This window comes from Fomitiporia mediterranea, assembly GCF_000271605.1.
Source record: "Fomitiporia mediterranea MF3/22 unplaced genomic scaffold FOMMEscaffold_1, whole genome shotgun sequence".
NCBI lineage: Eukaryota > Fungi > Basidiomycota > Agaricomycetes > Hymenochaetales > Hymenochaetaceae > Fomitiporia > Fomitiporia mediterranea.
The window spans coordinates 5,176,621-5,183,917 of NW_006760386.1; positions in this window are offsets into that span (position 1 = coordinate 5,176,621).

Sequence of the window (7,297 nt, forward strand, 5' to 3'; positions counted from 1 at the left end):
ATATAAATTGAGTTAGAAGTTGTTGAGATATCAGCCTGTAAAATGTCTAACTTTTATTACTTTTTAGTCAAAAATGACTAAAATGGCCAAAAATCAGAAAGTTTCCAGACTTATATCTCAACAACTTCTAACTCAATTTATATAGTTCAAAGTATGGTCTTATACTACTCATTAAGAAGTATTTTTTAACGATTTTTATTTGAGTCTGTTGTGAGTCAATAATTGTGTGGAAAATGGCTATTTTGGTACTTTTGGGGGCTTTCTCTCAATTTTTAATATTTTTGCTTGAGCCCTAGAGCATTTTATTTGTATGAATACAAGCTAAATATCTCAATTTACAGAACTGCAAAATGTTGTGGTTTACAGGAGATATGAATTTTTTACCTTGTTGTAATATTTTTTTTGCATACTGTAGAGTCTAGAGTTGGTTACAGAACAGACTATACTGTTATGTACAGTTAAAGCCATCTTTAAAGATACTAAAGAAATCTACTGTATTCTAGACTAAGGAACAACACTCTGTATCATTTGTAAGAATGTATGGAAATGTTTTAGAATCCATCTGTTTTCCAATCTTACAATTATACTCAAAACTACTAACTCTAGACAAGTGCTAACACTTAGTACTGTTAAGAACATAAAGATCAATATTGCTAGAGTCAACATTACCCTCTAAGCTCAAGTTGTTTGTCAAGCCCTGTTTAAGGCTCTCCTAGACTGACCATTCTTTACTATCACAGAATGTAAAACAAAGGACTTTATTAATAGTAACTAATCTATAACACTATTAGATCTCTCAGATTGTTAACAGAAGTACTGAGTTATGACTGGAACACAAACTGTTCCTCAGAAATGTAACAAACAAGGATTTGTAGTAATCACTAATCTCTCAACTCTTGTATTAGTCAATCAGCCCCTCAGTGTTTAGGACAAACAGTGTTCTAATTTGAGTTCTAATACTACTAAAGTTACAATTCCTAACACACACACACTATTCTATAATAGACACACACTAGTCTCTACTATAGTCAATCTACTCCTCAGTTGTCTAGCCACCCTATCACCTGCCCCAGGATTAGACCCCTTTGTTCTATACATGCCTAACAGTCCTAGAGAAAACATATTTGTATACAAGAAGGTAGTAAAGAAGGTTAGACTAGTCACTAGAACTCTTCTAGAAGAGTTTCAGATTGTTTAACAGAAGTATCCTAATCTGTTAAAGGACATGCTGGAACTACTACTACACTCTAAGCTGTTTGTTCTAACACACTAATTCATGTAAGAACACATAGAAGCTCTTAACATTAATCTATACAACTTCCTCTGGCCAGAAGAGTGCTAGCTTTTGATCAACCTGATTTTAATGTATAAGGATGCCTTTGTCTGGAACAAGCTTGAGAAAGGTACTCTAGACCCAGAATACTTTGATCTGATATTGATTCTGACTGTTCTACATATTCTATAGGTACAAAGGAACATCCAGATTCTATAGGGAAACCTTGACACAGTTGTGAAAATTCTCAAAGACAAAATTGCTACTAGAGTTTATAAGCTGTCAAACTCATCTTACTGTTCCTAATAGTTTACTATAGTAAAGAAAGACAGAAAGTCTCTGTGCCTGGTCCACAACCTCTAGGAACTCAACTGAGTTTCAATCTAAGACTCATCCATACTTCTGATGATTGAACAGGTTGTTGAATCCTTCTCTAGAAGGACTATTTACTCTATACTAGATCTCTTTGTTACCTTCAACTAATACTCTCTCAATGAACACTCTTACAATCTTACAATGTTTCAGACACTACTCAGAATGTTCCAACTTACTGTTATTCTAATAGGTTATACTAATTCTTTTCAAATGATACACAGTAATATTACTTTTATTTTACAGGACAAAATTCCTAATACAGTACAACCCTATACTGATGACATCTATGTTAAAGGCAGAACTACAAGATACAAACTTCTGGACAGAATGTACAAAACTGTTCCCAGAAACCCTAGTATCTGACAATTTATGTAGGAACACACTTACAACCTAAACTGTATCATATAGTAAGTCAAAGCAGTCTACAGAACATTCTCTAGTCTAAAGCTGTGTGTGTTCTGACTGTACACAACTGTCTTAGACCATAAGTGTACCTATGTCAGAAGGGAGCCAGATGATTCAAAAGTCCAGAAAATCTGTGACTAACCTACATGTTAATCTGTCTCTAAAGTTAGAGGATTCCTCAGAACTGTAGGTGTTCTCCACATGTTTATTCGAAATTTTGCTCAGCTTGCTAGACTACTCATACATTTGACTAAGCACAATGTTCTGTTCAAGTTCTGTTCAGAACACATGGTAGTAATAGACAAACTCAAAGATACTGTTATTAATAGTCTTACCTTATGTACTATTGACTACAAGTCAGACATGAAGGTTATTATCACTGTTGACTCATCTATCATTAGTGTAGGATTCTATCTCAGACAAGAGCACCTTAACTGTTGTTGTTGAATCAACTAATTTGGATCAATTAACTGGAACAAAGTGTAATCCTAATACTCTCAAGCTAAGATCAAACTCTTTAGATTGTTCTGTACTCTCTGTACCCTACAAATTCACCTTATTAGAGTAAGGAAGTTAGTAGTAGAAATGGATACTGTCTATGTTAAGGGTATGATAAATAACCTAGACCTACAGCCAAATGCTACAATTAACAGATGGATTACCAGAATCCTACTGTTTGACTTTAAGTTCTAACATGTTCTAGCCCTACAGTTTGCTTGTACTAATAGACTGTCTCAATGTCTGTATGCTGAAGCTAACCTAGAAGAAGAAGATGACTTTGAGGAATGGATTGACTAAGCTTACACCTTCTGTTACAGTTCTGTGTTTACTGTTCTAAACAAAACCAAACCTTCTGAGACATTTCTGACAACTGATTACATGTGTACTAGAGAATACTGTCTCAGATAAGTTAAGACCTTCCTAGAAACATGCCTCTGACTGCCTAGAATGAAAAATCACAAATTCACTACCTTTGTTTACTATACAACCACTTTCTTTGTCAAGACTAGCTAACTGTGGCAGAAAACCTAGAATAGTAACTACTAACTCATAATTGAACCTGACCAACAATAGAATCTTGTCAAGACTGTGTATAATAATCTCAGACATAAAGGAGTCTACTCTGTCCAGGCTAGACTTCTTGACTGCTTCTAGTAGCCTAGCCTCAGACTCAATGTCAAGTACTACATTTGTACCTGTTACAAATACTAACTCTGTCAGACAACTCAAATCCTGATTCCTCCTAGTGTTCTGAAGATTGCCCTGTTATTTGCTAAGGTACACATTAACACTAAGTTCATACTGAAAGTAGGAGGGTTCTGATACATTGTTCATACTTAATACACACTCTCTAGCTACCCTGAGTTCTACTTACTCTGTTCTGAAATTAGACAAAGTATTAGACAATTCATTTTTGAAGATATTCTCTGTTAATTTAGTATATGCCTGGAACTTGTTACTGACAACAGAACCCTGTTTATTACTGTACTGGATTGGCTTCACAACCAATACTATATTAATCACATCTGTATTAGTACATACAACTCTCAAGCTAATAGTATTATTAAACACTACTACTTTAACATACAGGAAGCTCTTATGAAGGCTGCTGAAGGGAATAAACTATAATAGTATGAATACACACATTCTGTCTTTTGGTTGGATTGGATCACAATCTGTTACACAACTAGTATGTCCCCTTATTTTATTGTCTATAACATTGAACCACTTCTCCTATTCAATATTACAGAAGTAATGTATCTTACTCTAGTACTAGACAAACTTATGACAACAACAGAACTCATTACAACTCAAGTATGTCAACTACAGAAACAGCTGGCCAACCTTCAAGCTATTACAGAATGTATCCATACAGACTGGATTGCTTTACTCTAACAATTTGAAGAAATGCACAAACACTTAATCAAAGATTTTAACTTTGAACCCAGTCAACTTGTCCTCATATACAACTCCAAATCACAAATGGATCTCAGACAAAAAACCAAGCCATACTATCTTAGACTGTACATAGTAGTCTGTTGTACATAAGGAGGATCCTATATTGTAGCTGAACTTAATAGATCAGTCTCCTGTCTTTGTATTATAGTGTTCTATTTGGTTCCATACTTTACCTATACTACACTCTTGATTCTAGTCACATATCTTGTTGAAAACTTTGGTCCAGCTAATAGAATTAATGACACTAACAACCTACTACTGTTAGACAAGCCTTCTAAGGACTCTGACTCTGACTAAAGGCTGATTGTGGTCAACTACTATAGACTTATACATTCTATACTTTCTTGAATTCACCTTTTTCTATTAACCCCTTATAATATTCTAGACAACATTCTAATCCTGTTCTGCTCTATCTTCTGTTTTTCTTTAATTTTACTTTAATTAATTGTAGATTATAGTTAGACTTATACTTTAAACCTGTATAGTTTTCCCTATAGTACATTTTTTCCTACTAGGTTTTTTGTACACAGGTTTTCATCCAGTAGCCCTTAGACCACTTTTGCATTTCTTCAGTCACAACAGTCTCAAAGTCATGTATTGAGAGCTTTGTTCCATTTTGTTCTGTTTTGTTCTGTTCTCATTCTGTTCTCACACTGTTCTTGTTCTATTTTTGTTCTGTTTTTGTTCTGTTTCTTTTTCAGTTTTGTTCTGTTCTTGTTCTGTTCTTATTCTGTTCTTGTTCTGTTAATTTGCCTTACTTTCAGTATACATATGGCCTTGCCTCTGTTGTTTAACTATTAATACTGAGTCACTCTTATTACCTTACAATTATCACACTTGTACTTTAGTAACATTATACATTGTTATAAACATACAGAAAATACTATTCAAAACTATAGAGAGGGGATTATATTTAGTCACTTCTACAGGCAGCTTTTATATCAACTGTCTCACTTATACTGGTTCAGTTGTTCTGAACAGAACATCTAATTCTGTCTATCCTTCTGTCCATCCTTCTAACACCTTGCCTTTACACTCATTCTAGCCTGTAGCTACTCTACATCCTGTATTATTATATCCAACATTATACAATAGGTAGCCACCTGCCTTCTGAGGACACAAAACTTGTGTTCAAGCTCTAGATCCTCTCAGAACTCACTGTTGTCTGACAAGTGTTCTAAGAGTTTACCTAGAAGAATGTTGTCTTTAAAAGCTATTAGTATTAATCTTAGAACAACTTACCTAGATCCTCTAGACACACTCTTGACAGTCTAACTATAGGGTACAGGTTTGTCACTATTGTCCTCCCCTGCCTTGACCTTATATCCCTTACCACCTTACTAGTCTTTATAAGAGAGTAACAGATCTTACTCTTCTTACATACTAAGTATACAATTGTCTTACTATACTCTTAAATGTACACTATGTACTGACAGACACAATTGCTACACCTCTGACTTGTTAAAGGTGTTAAGCTACTGTCTAACACTGACTCTAGCACTAGAGAACTGTTCTAGAACCACAACTCAACCTGCCTGTTTTCCACCTCCTCTACTACCTAGTCTGTCTTGTAAAAGTCCAATTTGTACAACACAGAATGCCTTCTACCTAAATATATGTAATCTGTATTTAGATCAAGTGACTAGTAGTAGTCAGTTGAATTGTTAATAAGTGAAGAAGGAACTACATACTGCTTGAGTCTTCCTTATTATTCTGACTACTTAGTAGTACTCCTTACTACTTACAAAGGAGTGTGTCCAACCTCTTGTTATCTAGCATTTAATCCTACTTGTGTACTTAGTATGTAGACAACTCATACTCTAGCTCAGAACCCTGTAGAATGTCCAGTTTACTCATAAGAGCACCTGTCTTAGCATTCTAGACAGTATACTTAACTATATTAGACAGTCTTAGAACTACAACCTCTACTACCTACTTTGTTAGAGGAGTAATACTCAGTTTGTCAACAGTTATAGTATCTTCATACTCTCAAAGTGATTCACCAATCAGAGCATCCTTGTAGCTACTATACTCTGTATTGATTCACAATACTTATGTATTAAGTTAAAGTATGAGCTACTATAGTATAGTAAGTACAAAGCTAGCCTATACACTTAATATAGTGAGTGTATTCTAATCCAACTGTAGTGTCTTGTCAGAAGACCTAGAGACAATGTAACATCTAAGTACTTACCTGTAACTGTACTAGTTCTACCCTCTACTCTATTACTACTAATAGCTAATCTACTATCCTTATATACTATAGTAACTCCTGTGTCCTTTGTATAAGGGCCTATACTCAGTTGTAGACCTGATTCACTTCTTACAACAATGACATGGTTGAAGAAGAAGGACAAACTCAAAAAGAAGTAGAAGATCAAAACATAAAATGTACTAGTTTGCAAATTTACACTCTTGAGTGTGACTAGGGACAGTCACATTCTAAAACACTCAGGAGATGTTATACTCACACAACATGTATGTTCTGTTATGTTCTGATTGGAAGGGCTTAGTTGTATCAAAGTTGTATCATTCTCATGTTAGCAATCCTTTAATTACATTATTATTACTTACACAATAGTCTTAGTTACTCAATTTAGACTAGTTAGGTTCTAGACTACAGTTCTAATTCACAAAGGTAAGACTCTAAGCCTTTAGACAGTTGGTCAATCAATACAAAGGGGACTTGGATCCAGAGTCCTAGATGGGTTGATACAAAGGAGACAGTAGTAGATTTGTTCACAAAAGACTAGTAACTATAAAGGACTCATAATTTTTATAAATACTCTCATATAATTCATACTTTCTAGTAATCAAGTTACTCTCTACTATGACTCTTAGTGTGTAGTTTGACAGTCTCATTAGTAAACATTCCCTCTCACCTTGTCTTGTCTTGTCTTACCTTGTTCTAAAGTGTAGCTTTGTTGTTCTACACTACTCTTATCTTGTTAATTGTTACCTTTAGAACTTGTACATTCTGCTTGAATCTACCTATTCCTTCTTACTCTTGACCCCTCTCAGTGTCTGTACCTTACAGACTCAACTGACCTCTTCTACCTTAACTAGTACTTGAGATTAACACTATACAACAGAATATTATACTATGTTTGTTAGATTATAATATATTCTGAATAATAGGAATACTTACAAGCTGTAATATAAAAATTAGTCTAAAATAAGTACTTTAACAAGATAAAATCCTTTAAAACCTGATAACATCTTCTAGTACTCTACACTCTTAAAAAGGGCCAAGTATAGTAGAATTGTTTCATATGTGTTAGTAAT